The sequence below is a fragment of the Saccoglossus kowalevskii genome, chromosome 22, assembly GCF_978046115.1.
Source record: "Saccoglossus kowalevskii chromosome 22, keSacKowa6.1, whole genome shotgun sequence".
Lineage (NCBI taxonomy): Eukaryota > Metazoa > Hemichordata > Enteropneusta > Harrimaniidae > Saccoglossus > Saccoglossus kowalevskii.
This window is the reverse complement of record NC_140662.1, coordinates 23,763,589-23,777,500: the sequence shown is the minus strand read 5'-3', so window position 1 is coordinate 23,777,500 and position 13,912 is coordinate 23,763,589.

Sequence of the window (13,912 nt, the reverse complement as noted above, 5' to 3'; positions counted from 1 at the left end):
TTGCCCGACCAATCCAATGTAGTGTTACTTTTTATCTAAATGCTACTTGAATGTGCGTAATTGGTAAATGTTTTTTATTTGAAGAATTCAAGAAACAATGAATTTATTTCCTGTGGCCCTATTAGATACGTATGTCCAAAAGAACGGCATTATCTTACTAAATCACCCGTTCAGATGGACACTGTTACTATTTACAGAACGATACTGGACACTCGGAAATCAATAAGTCAAGTAAGTAAAGACAAAGTGCACTGACCACTTGAGGACTGCACTGAATAGGCATCAACTGTGCTTAGGTAATATTTGGAGAGACTGGACGTCATGATGGTTTAAAAGTTTTTGAAATGAAATGGCAGACGTTGTGAGATGCATTAAAATGTATTTATTGTATTTTCGATGGCTGTCAAAGTGATTTGTGGACGGACGTCTTTGAGAGATGTCGTCATTTATTCTGTATGGTGACAAAAAATGCGATTTGGAATAGGACACAGCTATATCTGAGACTGATTGCTGGTGGCTATGAAAACTATTCTTATCGCTAAACCGGCGACAGAAATGCCGGTGTGACACGACATGGTATCACATTTTAATTATGTTTGTACCGTGTGTTTGTAGGCATGTTTAGCATGTATTGAGTGGATTTATTAGTTAGTTAATTTATTTTTTTATTTATTTATTTCAGTTAAACCATTTCTTGGTTCAAAGCTACACTAAACAGGCGGATTGTTTAGGTTAAATAAGTGGTTCGTATAGATTACATTGTTTCATTTGGAGTGGCGGATATCAAGTTTTATGATTTATTTTGTAGTTACTAATGTATTTTGGCACAGATACGACAATTTACATGGCAACATTTGTCACTGACTTATCACTTGGTGGCGCCAATTCCTTGATCCAGCGACCTTGAATAACCTTGAAACTACGTATAAAAGCACAAAGTACTCCAGTCGTTTAACAACAATTTAAAATCAACTATATATCGATCTATTTACAGCATATACTACAATAAACAACAAACACATTGGGCAATATTTACAACACATTATTTTTGACATCAGCTGAAGCAAATAAAGTTTTCAGGTACTGAATCGCAATATTTCAAAGCCATATTTACATGAAATTATAGCAAAGTAACATCTGTCAATCAACCCATATCTGAATACAATAGTATGTTAGTGAGACAGTATGGTTCAACGGTTTTTTAGCAATTAGAAATAAGTCAATCCATCGACTGATTCCCGCCGCTCACACTCATCCCATCATGATGTTCACGGATTTGTATCCTTCTAAGTTGGTGTTCCGATCGCTGCCAATCTATTATACGGCATGTGGTGTCATCAGTTTAACAATTAATGTGAATAGTTTGATAATATGTCCGTTTTAGCTTCTTCATTACTGATTGTTGGGAGTGTACTTTCCCAGGGATACTTTGTCCAAAACTTCTTATTCTATTGAATAAATACCATTACCTATTAGATGTTCCATATATTATAAAAGATAATGACGTACTCTTTTTAACGTTTACAGTGTCGACATATTATACATATGAATTATCAATGTAATGCCACATGTTAATATGTTTATAAACATTATAATCATATCTAATCAACTATATCGCGCTGTCAGTCATGACTTCCTCTGCGAAGATTAAAAATAACGTTTTTGATAATTCATCTGACAAGAAAACATTGTCTACCACCTGTTGCACCTGTTGTTGAGAATAAGTTTATGTTCCTTTATCTCACTCACAAATTGATTGTCCATGTTTCGTTGAATATTGGGAAACGAAATATAAAACGAGAAGAATCACGGAATTTTTGAAAAATGTTAAATCAAATTGATCCATGACTCGATGTTTTTGCGAATTGTGGCCACGAAACAAAAACGATGAGCTATGGAAATTTTTGTGTTCTGTTTTGCCACTGAGTATGTTGTTAATACTGCATTCAAAATAGCTTCTATTAAATCATCAACAATATCAACATGTGGGCATAAATTCAGATGAACGTTGGTGGCAGTGTGGTGGAGGAAGTGACGTAATACAGATTCAGAAAAACAAAATCTGGCAGAGTTACTACTGCTCTCATTATAATTATAAGAAATCGTGTTTGAAAAAAAAATAAACATGGTAATCATGATAATCAAAACAATCATCGATTTGCGAGATACACATCTCTGGTACACTGGTGATTTAATCGGGCTCTTGTGTCACTACTGAATATTACCACGTGTCGATCACCTACCTAATTTGAATAATCACGAGGTGTTATTAAAGAGAATATTATTCAAACACGAAAAAGTAGTTGATATTGACCACCTATTCACTAATTCAAATGTGTCTGTTATGTACAAAAACAACGATAAAATACGAACTTTCTAATCGCAGTACACAGAGTCACGCATTTCAAACATGAATATATTTGTGTTGTCCCTCCTAATTACGTGATAAGTACGCAGGGTTGACACCATTCACGTGATAACAAATGTTGGGGGGTCTCTCTCCCCCAAATCAAGCTGAAACCCTTGTCAGCACAATTTGCCCCTCAATAAGAAATAGCATTTCAGAAGGTCTAGATTTCAGGTTGGTTGGTGAGCACATTTCGTGCCGCCGCCCCTGGTGTACATACTAAGTTAATTAGAGGGCGGTGGTCGTAACGCCGCGTCCTGTTAGATATGGGACGTCTTTACTAGACTCGTCACATCCGACAATGTACAACACACACTTACATAAGGTAAGGTTCATGCCAGGTGCGGCCACGTATGTGCAGTCGGTCCGGTGAACCATTTATTTAACAAAACACACTAAAAAAAGCCGACTAAAAACGGCTGCCATTACATTGCATGTAGTGTTCAAATTGAAATAAACTAAATGAGAGAAAAAATAACTTGCATGGACGGCAAAAAAGATCGACTATTGATGCTCGGCAAATGGCATTAACATTACTCGGTCAAAGAAACATTTAAAATAACTGACAAAAACATCGACAAAATAGTAACCCCCGTTACTGGCACGCCGACCGCCCAGGAAAAACCAGGAATAAAACGAAACCCTTTGGGGACAAAAAATACCTGGAAACCTGTACCCGTCGCACTGTCGAACGTGCCCAGGCCGGGAAGGTGGCGGGTGTCGCCCTGTATTATACAACAAACTTACAAAACAACAAGTTGAAAACTGCACTGTAGCGAAACTGGCCTAGACTGACATTCAACCTTCTGTCCTCCACTTAAATACCCCTTGTCACATGACCCCACATACCATACCCGTCTGTTTGCCATCACGAACAGACAATAGTTAACCGCTATACTGCGAAACGCGGTTAACATTATGTCTTTACTAGACTCGTCACATCCGACAATGTACAACACACACACTTACATAACGTAAGGTTCATGCCAGGTGCGGCCACGTAGATATAAAAAAAAACGGGCCCGTACACCTACAAAGTTTGCGAAATTGACAAATGACTAGTCAGCGAGTCAACAGCAACGCCAACTTTGGCGGTATATGACCGGCCCTGGCCCTAAATCTGCGTTAGATGCGGCAGTTGCACCTCCTGTCCGCAAAGAATGAATGCCGAACTCTAAAGCATCATCGCCACGCACTTCACGAAGACGCTTGACCTAAATAGATATTCAGATGACGTGAATATAACTGATGCAGTGTCGACACATCTCCGTAACATTTTTACAGGGCACGCAACTCAATCGAGTCTAGAAATAACGACTGTATTACCCTGTTTGTACTGCTCAGTTTTAACTGAGAAATAAACAAGCAGCCTGTCGGCTGAGATAGCTCCGCTGTTAGCAATGCACATGGCAATTAAAGAACAGAAGATATCATTAGAAAATGAACAAATCTGAGAGAGGTCCACATGTAGTACCTATATGTATAATATATCAAAGCAATTGGACTTGCGGTTTTCAACAAGAAGTCGAAAATATCACTTTTTACCAAAAATGACAAAAATATTCACCAAAATTAGAGAATTAAAGATATCATTACAAAATGAACAAATCTGAGAGAGGTCCACATGTAGTACCTGTATATGTAATATCAAAGCAATTGCACTTGCGGTTTTCAACAAGAAGTCGAACATATCACTTTTTACTAAAAATGACAAAATTATTCACCAAAATTAGAGAACTGAAGATATCATCATGAAATGAACAAATCTGAGAGAGGTCTACCCAAGGTACATATACACCAAGTATCAAAGCATTCAGGCTTGTAGTTTTCAAGAAGAAGTCGAAAAAGTAAAACATTGACACGGACGACGGACGACGACGACGGACGACGACGGCGGACGACGACGGACAATCACTCATATGATAAGCTCCGCTCGACAAAGTCGACAGCGGAGCTAAAAATAACTTGTGGTTTTCGTAAATAACATAGCAAATTAAAAACTCTTAAAATTAACAAAACTGTACATAATGAGTATTTCATACAAAGCGACTTCAAAACATTTCTACAGATACAGAGTCTTTTCTAGATTCAACAAAGATTATGCTGGGATAGACTATCAAAAAAAAAGATGGATGGTTGGATAACCGTAACCCGCTGTAACATGCGACCGGGTAATTGTATAAACATGACTCTAAGCAAACATTCAAACAAATAAGGAAAAAAAATACAAAAGTGACCCTTCCTTGCCGATAATTGTGTTTCCATTCTTGATATACGCAAAGTTCTTGATTGTTACAGTAGTATTTTCGCTGCGCGATTAAACAAAGTAATACTTCTTCAGCCTAATAGGACGTCTTCCAGGCTCAGGCTCAGACCTGAAACAAAAAACACTCGGTTAATAACTCTTACATCATGGCTTCTCATGCCAAATCGTTTAAACAAAACAAATGTGTAACGCCACCAGATAGAAATTGAAAGTGTCATTAAATACGCCATTGTGGCTTTGTTTTGTACCATGTACTGTATTCACATGTGATACTAGTAGTAATCTTTCCAATAGTTCCACTTTAATTGCATATATATTGTCAGCCGGGCCATATCACTGTCCGAAAGAGGTCGACTGCCACATGGGAATGAATAATGTGCCACGAGCTTGGCTCCCATCTCAACTTCGCACATACCTCGTTCATTAATTTTGTAAAGCCGTTTTTGAGAGCTTTTGTCCCCATCCCAACTTGGGAAAGAACATCAATTGTCTCAGTATTGGGACATTTTCAGCTAGGCATAATGTACTAATGCTGTCAAAAGCAACTTTATCCACTGAAATGTAGATCTCAGAGCATCAAGCTCCTGGGCAGCATCATCACTACTGGTGCTCCAGTCGTAATTTACTGTTGATGTTGCTGTCAAACGCGACCCCATCCACTGAAATGTAGATCTCGCATAGCTTTAAGCTCCTGGAAAGCATCAATATTGATGATCCAGTCGTCGTTGACTGTTGCTGTCAAAAGCAACCCCATCCACTGAAATGTCGATCTCACAGAGCATCAAGCTCCTGGAAAACATCACTGCTGATTCTCCAGCCGTAATCTACTGTTGCTGTCAAAAGCAAACCTATATATCCACTAAAATGTGGATCCCACGGGGCATCAAGCTCCTGGAAAGCATCATTACTGATACTCCTTCCGTAATTTGCTGTTGCTGTCAAAAGCAATACTCCAATACTCCAATACTCCAATCTAATCGTTGTAAATATCATGTTTACTAAGCCCATCGGCTAGAACATTCTGCCCCAAAGGCGCACACCTTGGGCATACCAGCGTACATGCTACCGCATAACACTATATCCTATAACTCAGGTACTCTACTTTCGACTCTCGCAATCTTCGCCACGATCTAGTTATTTGTGCACAATTGCACGTTTAAACCTTCAAAACTTTTACTGTTTCATAATAACATACGGTGAACTGCAACGAGTTCCTTCCAGGTTGAACTTTCAACTTGTTCTTATAAAGACCACTTACACCCGCCTCCTTACCTTCTTGGTCAATACTTTTACCATAGCCAATTGAGGACGTGTCAGTATAAAAACACACACGGTGTATGAAAAAAAACACCTTCAAAGTATTTACTGTTACATACAATCTTCACCACTTTCTGGTTATCCGCTCCAATCTTTCATAATAACATACAGTGAGCTTCAACGAGTGCTCGCCAGGTTGAACTTTCAACAATGCAACACAGAACACTTACCACGCATACTCTTACCTTCTTGTTTAACATTAAAAACCACCAAAGCCGTCATGTACTGAAGCATGGCGTAGTCCCATTCATGCGCATTGAATTCTTAACTCGCTTATCTAACATGATGAAAACAGGCACAAATATACCTATTGTGGAATTGCAGTGTTTTACTGATTCCTTCAAACATGCACGATAGGAAAGAGCCCTAGATTTAAATAGTAAAAGTAGTTTATAAATTAATAAACGCTGCTCGGACTGATAAATATGATATATAAAAAGGTCAAATATTTGTTCGGTTGTATTACCTTGAATGTTGTATACTTCATGTATTAAATGCGGGAAACTTTATATTGGTTCCACAGTTCGTCGATTGGGTGATCGGTTTGCTGAGCATCTACGGCAAACTAGACAGAACAAAATCATTTTTATCCGGTTTCACTTTATTTTAATTCTAGTGGACATAACATTACAGATATGTCTATTTCTAGTGAATGTGTTGTCAATGGCAACGAAAATCAGCTCAGGCGTGTCGATGAGGAAGGTATATTCCGCCTTGGAACTAAAGAACCCCATGGTATTAACAAACAGTTCAACTCATTTGTTGAGCTTACTACCTAAGGCGCGTTATATGTTCTATTGTGGAATTTTTTGTGATTCTATTTTATAGTTCATGCACGTTCTTACGTTCATATGTTCTACCTGTACGTTTTAACATTTTCTTCTATGCTATCGATAAAGAGCCATTGCTCGAAACGTCTAGCTATTTTAATAGTTATTTAGGACTACGATTACCAAATATTATCTTCTAGATTTAAATAGACCGTTACCAGCTTTGATTTCATCAATACGATGATGCAAGCTTACCAATAACCTAGTCACACACACGCAACTGACCAACAACTTACCTTCGCTTTGATATTTTTGTGAATAAACATGGCGCGATGGAAATGCCGAATTCCAAAGCTAAACGCCTTGGATACACAATACTTACGACCGTAACTTGAATCTTGGGAGAATCCAAAATAGCCCTGATGTTTCCAGATGATCGTGATGTTATGGTACGTGGACTTAATATAAAAAGTAATTAAATGATCCACACGAACGAATAATTGTCAAGCGAGAGACACGTCTTAACAACGAACGTTGAATTTGAACAAGGAAAAAAATAACGTTCCTACAATCTAACACCAGCCGACGCTTACCTGCTTTATTATATCCACAATCAATGGACAAATAACGTGGGGGAATGCATATCTCTTCAGTACTCCCCTCCAAGATACAATTATCAATTTCGGTTGACGCAAATACATACCGTGGAGAAGTAGCCTTAAACGGCATACACGTCCAACACTTGAGATCAAGTGGTTGTCACTTTACAAACAAAATACCGCAACTCTAAACCTGCTCACAAGAGTCACTGGCAAAGGGACGCAAATCATAAAATAGTAAGTCAGTCAAATAGTGGAGTGACTGTAACACCACTTCCATCGTACAACTCAATGCATACAGGATTGATTTTTTTTTTTTTTTTGCCGCGACAATTAACACCCCATAAATTAGGGATGCTGCCTCAAAAAACAAACAATCAAGATCGGCATAAGTGTTAAAATAGTTACATAAAGAGTTACTTAACTTAATGTTCGACATCTTTGAAGTTGGAGGACACGTAACGCCTATGACCGAATACGGCACGTGAAAGATGCTCATGAGTTCTTTGAATTCTCCGCCCTCGAAACAGTACTCGATGTGATCTGTTAGCAATCTTGCTGTGGTGCCGGGTGTGATGCCAACGAGGCTGCATAGTAAATAAAATTAATATTGCCCCCTGTTTCTTCTTGGCTTCAGAATGTTTCTTGCCAGCTTTTTTGCTGTTCAAAACATAGGCCGAGATGTATGTCTTTTATGTTTTGACATCTCGTCTAAGGTCTTCCCAATCGGTTAACCGAAGTGAACGTTGTCGTGCATTCCCGACACTACGTGATCTGCTAGTTCCATCAACCGTCTTTTCTACTTGCGCTTGAAAAAACCTAGTCGTGATGTTAAAGGTTTACTGCTGGGTTGACAGTGCCGCACTGCCTGATTCATGATGATTCACACGAGAAGCACAGGAATGAACAAAGTGTGACTAAAAAAGGAAACCGCCGAAAACTGCACTGTAGCGAAACTGGCCTGGACTGACATTCAACCTTCTGTCCTCCACTTAAATACCCCTTGTCACATGACCCCACATACCATACCCGTCTGTTTGCCATCACGAACAGACAATAGTTAACATTATTTCTAGCGACGTGAATAAATACACTGTTTGTTTACATGAAATTCGAACACACGCTGCGCGACGACCACCGCCCTTTAGCCACATCTAAGTGTTCAAACTGTTATATATAAACATATAAATGATGTCCGGATTTAGATAGTCAATGGTTGCTACGTGTTGTTGACAAACGAAATTTTTTCGGCTGTTGCCATGGTAGGAATGTGAAGATAGCGTCGGTTTATAACTAAAACCGAGGCCCCATATATAAAGTTCGCAAAGACTATTCTTTGATTGAACTCAGCATTTACAGTTCATTCAAAGGTCAAAGTTGCGTTTCAAAGACTTAAGTTGATGCAGTGTAACAATGTCGGCGTAAGTGGTCTCTCGTCGATACACAATTTAGCCAAAATAAAAAGCTGAGTAGAATGAGCCAAGTCCGAAGTTTTTAATCCTAGATTTGTAGGAGGAGGTACAAAATCAGTGTTTTGTCCGTTGCTATGGCAACGGTAGGCCGGGGAATTTTTGTCCATATTTTATCACCTAATTAAGAGTAAAGGTGTGACCTGTCTGCCTGCCAAGTTTAAGCGAAAGATACAGAAAATCACACACACAAAAGAGATTTTAAGGGCAATCCTAGCAGAACGGATCGCCAATATTGTGTTGTTGTGTTTCAGTAAATCCGGATAACAATCAGTGTATACTGGTGAACAATCATCTGGAGTTAACAGATCATTGTATCCATATCTTAATTACGTCTGGTAAACATGTGTCACAGTGACTGACCGAGGTGATAATCAGGTAAAGATATTACGTGGAATTAGTCTGTCAATCGTGTATATTTAAGATTTGTCCATAAATTGTACATGTGTTTTACCTTGCCCAATGATCGTGAACAAAAAAGCAAGGCATATAAGAGGGAATATGTCTATCCTTGTTGTTGTAGTTATATTAACCAGTGTGTGATCGATTAAGTTAAATTGCAATAAATATTTTCTGTATATTTTTCAAGATGTTCATTAAATTTCATTTCAGACGTAGCAATAAATGTGAAAAATGAAGACAATCATACTGCCGACAAGGAGAACCACGTGTTAGTTATATTTTCTCCAAGATCTGCCAGTTGTATAAGTGTAGTATAGTATGTTGTATGCCTTGCTTTTTTATGAGGTACATTAAGATTAATATAGTGTGTGTAGTATTAATTGAGAAACACGTTAGCTAGTTTATTTCTTGCAAAATATGTTGCTGTACTGTTATTTTTAGAAACATTTATACAATTCATGTTATGGCATTTTAAAAGGGCTACTGAGATTAATACGATACATGTGGACAAAGTGGTAATAGTTGCACTATGTTTAGATTTTGGTAGATAAGTTGAAAGTTAGGTAGAATAAATCGAAAACAAGCTGAAACAAATCTTGCTCAAAAATAGGTGAAGAAAATAAATAATATATTTTGACTATGCCCAGACAATCTCTCATCACTGAATTTACCTCAATCACAATGCGCAACATTTATAGAAACAAGTGTGCTCGTCGTGTTTGATTATTAAGATGTTTTATTCAAATATTGCTTTCCTGAAATTACGAGCTCATCTAGTAGGTAACGTTATTGGTAAAGTTTTGTGTTGAGCGAATGTCAATTTATATTATGTTGCTGTAGTCTACCTAGGTAGATGGAATCATCACTAAATCATATGATTCAGTTTTACATTATATCTATTTGCATACAGGAGGTCACGAAAGTTCTTTGTAAAGAGCATGGGAAAACCACGTGAGGACCGTACCAGCATTGGGGAGTGGGTTCACTGCTCAGGTAATGTTTCGAGAGACTGAAAATTTGAGGAATGAAAATGCGGAGATGGGATACAATTTAGCAGCTCATAACGCTACAGTATATTTTCAGATATTGCATATTTCGTTATTTTGAATCGAAATAGGCATATTTCGAGATGATAAAATGATAGCAAAGTAACATATGCCAATCAATTCTTATCTGAATACAATGGTAGTTTAGTAAATAGACGAAACATTATAAAGGTTCACGCAACCTTATATTGCATTCACATACCATGGTTCAACGTTCTTCTAGCGATTGGAAATTATTCATTATATTAGTCAAACTATCGACCGGTTCTTGACACCCACACTCACCCCATCATAATGTTCATGATTTGTATCCTTCTAAGCTGGTGTGGCGATCGCTGCCAATTTATTATATGTCATGTCTTGTCATCAGTTTAAATATTAATGTGACTGATTTGACAATAATTCCGGTTTAACTTCTTCATTACAGACTATTTGGACTGTACTTTCTTTGCCTGGAATTAACAGAATCTTGTATCCATATCTTAAAGGGTGGGGGGGGGGTCGTCACCTGCGCACCCAAACGACGATTACAAAACACATAGTGTAGACGCTTGTTCGTACACAATCACACGACATGGCCATCTGACTCATGCGCAGGTGATAACTCCCCCGCTTTAATTACGTCTGGTACGCATGTGTCATAGTAACTGACCGAGGTGATATCGGGTAAAGATATTACGTGGACGTAGTCTATCAATTATGGACATTAAAATATTTCTATGTATTGTGTTTGTTTTTACTTTGTCCGTATCTATCCTTGTTGTCGTTATATTAACTAGCTTGTGATTGGCTAAGTTAGATTTCAGTTCATGTTCTATGTATATTTTTCAAATGTTCATTTCACTTACAATTGTCTTCGTCTTATGATTACAATATCTCAAATCATTTTTATCTGAGCATCTTCAAATTTGGCGATCCGATCAATCGCTGTGACATGTCAAGCAAGTTCAATTTTGGTGTGACTAACAAGTGTGGGCAAAATGTGACTGAAATAAAACATTTAAAATTCAAGTATTGCTTTCTGAAAATTTCAATCACATCTAGTATGTGACATTATTTGTAGAGTTGTGTGTTGGGCGAATGACAAACAAGAAATTTGTTTCATGTTGCTCTAGCAGACAACCCTGCCCATGTGGATGGGATCATCGCACTAAATCATATCGTTCAGTTTGACACTGTATCTATTTGCATGCAGGAGGTCAAGCAAGTTGTTTGTAAAGAGCATGGGAAAACCACGCAAGGGCCGTACCCGCATTGGGGAGTGGGTGCTGTACACAGGTAATGTTTCGAGAGATTGAACGTCGGTCAGTTGGACGAAAATTTGAGGAATTAAACTGCGGAGAGCAGTTACAATTTAGTAGATTATAAGGCTTTCGATACATACTTCTTACACGAAGGGTCACGTGATCTAGTAGCGAGTATTGGTGTTTTGTTTTTTCTTATTGGGTAGCGTAGCAATGACAGCCTCTAGTGTTGTGTTCTCTCTTCTAGTCAGTTATGCCTTCATTCCTCCAATTTGTATATTACAATTTCAAATGTAAACATTGCTCACCTTGTTGAAAACACTGCTCATATCTCCTATTTATTGATTTACTTGATTGACATTTTATGTCTCAATATTTTGAATATACAGATATGGTACATTTCACATTTATATATTGGCGACTACATTAAACTTACGTGGCGGTCAAAGAGAAAGTTATCAGACAGCATTTCTTAGGTAATCATGTTACACGGTTTCTACTGAAGAAGGTACAGGGAATCAAAATATCGTTATTCTGTTTTCCGACATTATCATGTTCATTGAGATCAAACATATGTCGGATTCAGTGCATCATTTACATGACATCATGTCTTACTGGCCTATCGCTTGGTGGCGCAACCCATTGCAAGCAGCTAACTTGAAAAAACCCGAGACTATGAACAAATCGCTAAAACAAATCCCTCATCGTCGAGTAACACAAAACAACCGATATAAGCTTGTTAGAGTTATTCAAACAACATAAATGTAAGCATTATCCAGGTCACAGTACGATCTGCCTATACATATATATAAATGGCGCCCTCACTCAACAATAATTAGAATGATTGGTTGGTCAAAAGTTTAATGAGTCGTGTACATCTATTGGCTAAGCTTGTACATACATAAAAATGAGTATAGGAATCATTAATGCTGTAGGGTGTATTGTTATCTAATTATGCCACTAATGGGCGATTGTATTATTATATTTGGATATTGGTAACGAGGGGGGAAAGGGACTAATAGTTTCATTGTGATTAAGACTTTCCCCGCCCGTTATTAAGCATACAGGTATGGCAATGTATATGTTTTCAGAAAGCTGAGATATAGGAGAATACGATTGTGTATTTTTGTGTTAATATTTGCTAAGCGTAATCCCGTGAACCTCCTAAAATAAGGGTTTTTTTACGAGTGATTGTGACCATTTCGCTTTGTTCGTTCTTTCTATGAGTTCGATATTTTGCTCAATAAGATAATAATCTTTGAAACTGGGTCTCGGAATTTGTATGTGACACATTGTATTCATGTTCTTATGGCCAGAACTCGCTGGGACGTCTATGAAACGTAATGTTTAGCCCATTTCGCAAAGAATATATAGTGTAAGTGTTGAAAGATGACATTGTCAATAGTCGTGAAGGTCAAAAATTAATTTCTGTAAAACACAATAAAACGTTTCTGTGTATCTGGCTGTATAATAAAGCCGGATGGTCAACAAATCAGTATGCAACTTAAATCCTTTGTTCACAGTCCGTCGCTCAACCTGGTAAATGTACGGAGGACGTGTTTACACATAGCTGTGCCCATGAAACCGAAATCACGCACCAAAAAGCATCGCGCACAGTTAATGTTGACCAACGATTTAGAATGTATAAAGTATAATGTTAACTATTCTGAAATTTGTTGAAAAATGTTTTTTGTTTTCTCGTTTTTCCCCTCTCGCTAACTTACAGCTGTAAAGAGTGGTTTGAATTTTGTTTGTCATGTATAATGGCATCCATCTATTTTAGTGCAGTTTCTGGAATGTGGTCATGTGTATTTAGTTGTGTCACTGATAAGGGATTGTAATGTTATGTTTGAAGAATACATTTCTGCTTCTCTGCTTCATACTTTCTATCTAGACTACATGACTAGACAGATGATTTCAATTTTATCGTTATCAATCCTTCACATTTAAAACCATAACCCACTTTCTCCGTCCTATTGGCAATACATTTACACAAATTTAAAATTTGACGAATCATTAGTCATACTCCTCTCAGCGAGAATGAGGCCGGGTAACTCGAAACTCGTCTTGGAGTCACATCACAAATGACTAGCATCATTTTCAATGTGTTTTAATGGGCTATGCATGAGCTGCTGTGAAACGATGGTCGGAAAAACTGCACATACTCAACTTTGAGGTAATCCTTAGCAACTCAATGATGTATGTTGCACATATCGGGCCAATTTTGTTAAACTGAGTTCCAAGAACTAACGCAAAGTATAGCTCTCTGAGATATTTCGACTCTTGTTTTCACCGGTGATGTTTACCAGGCGGTGAAAATGGCCGGATGTCTGCTCCTGAGAATTGGGTACTCATACACTGAGTAATTTCGTGTCACTATATTTATCAGAAC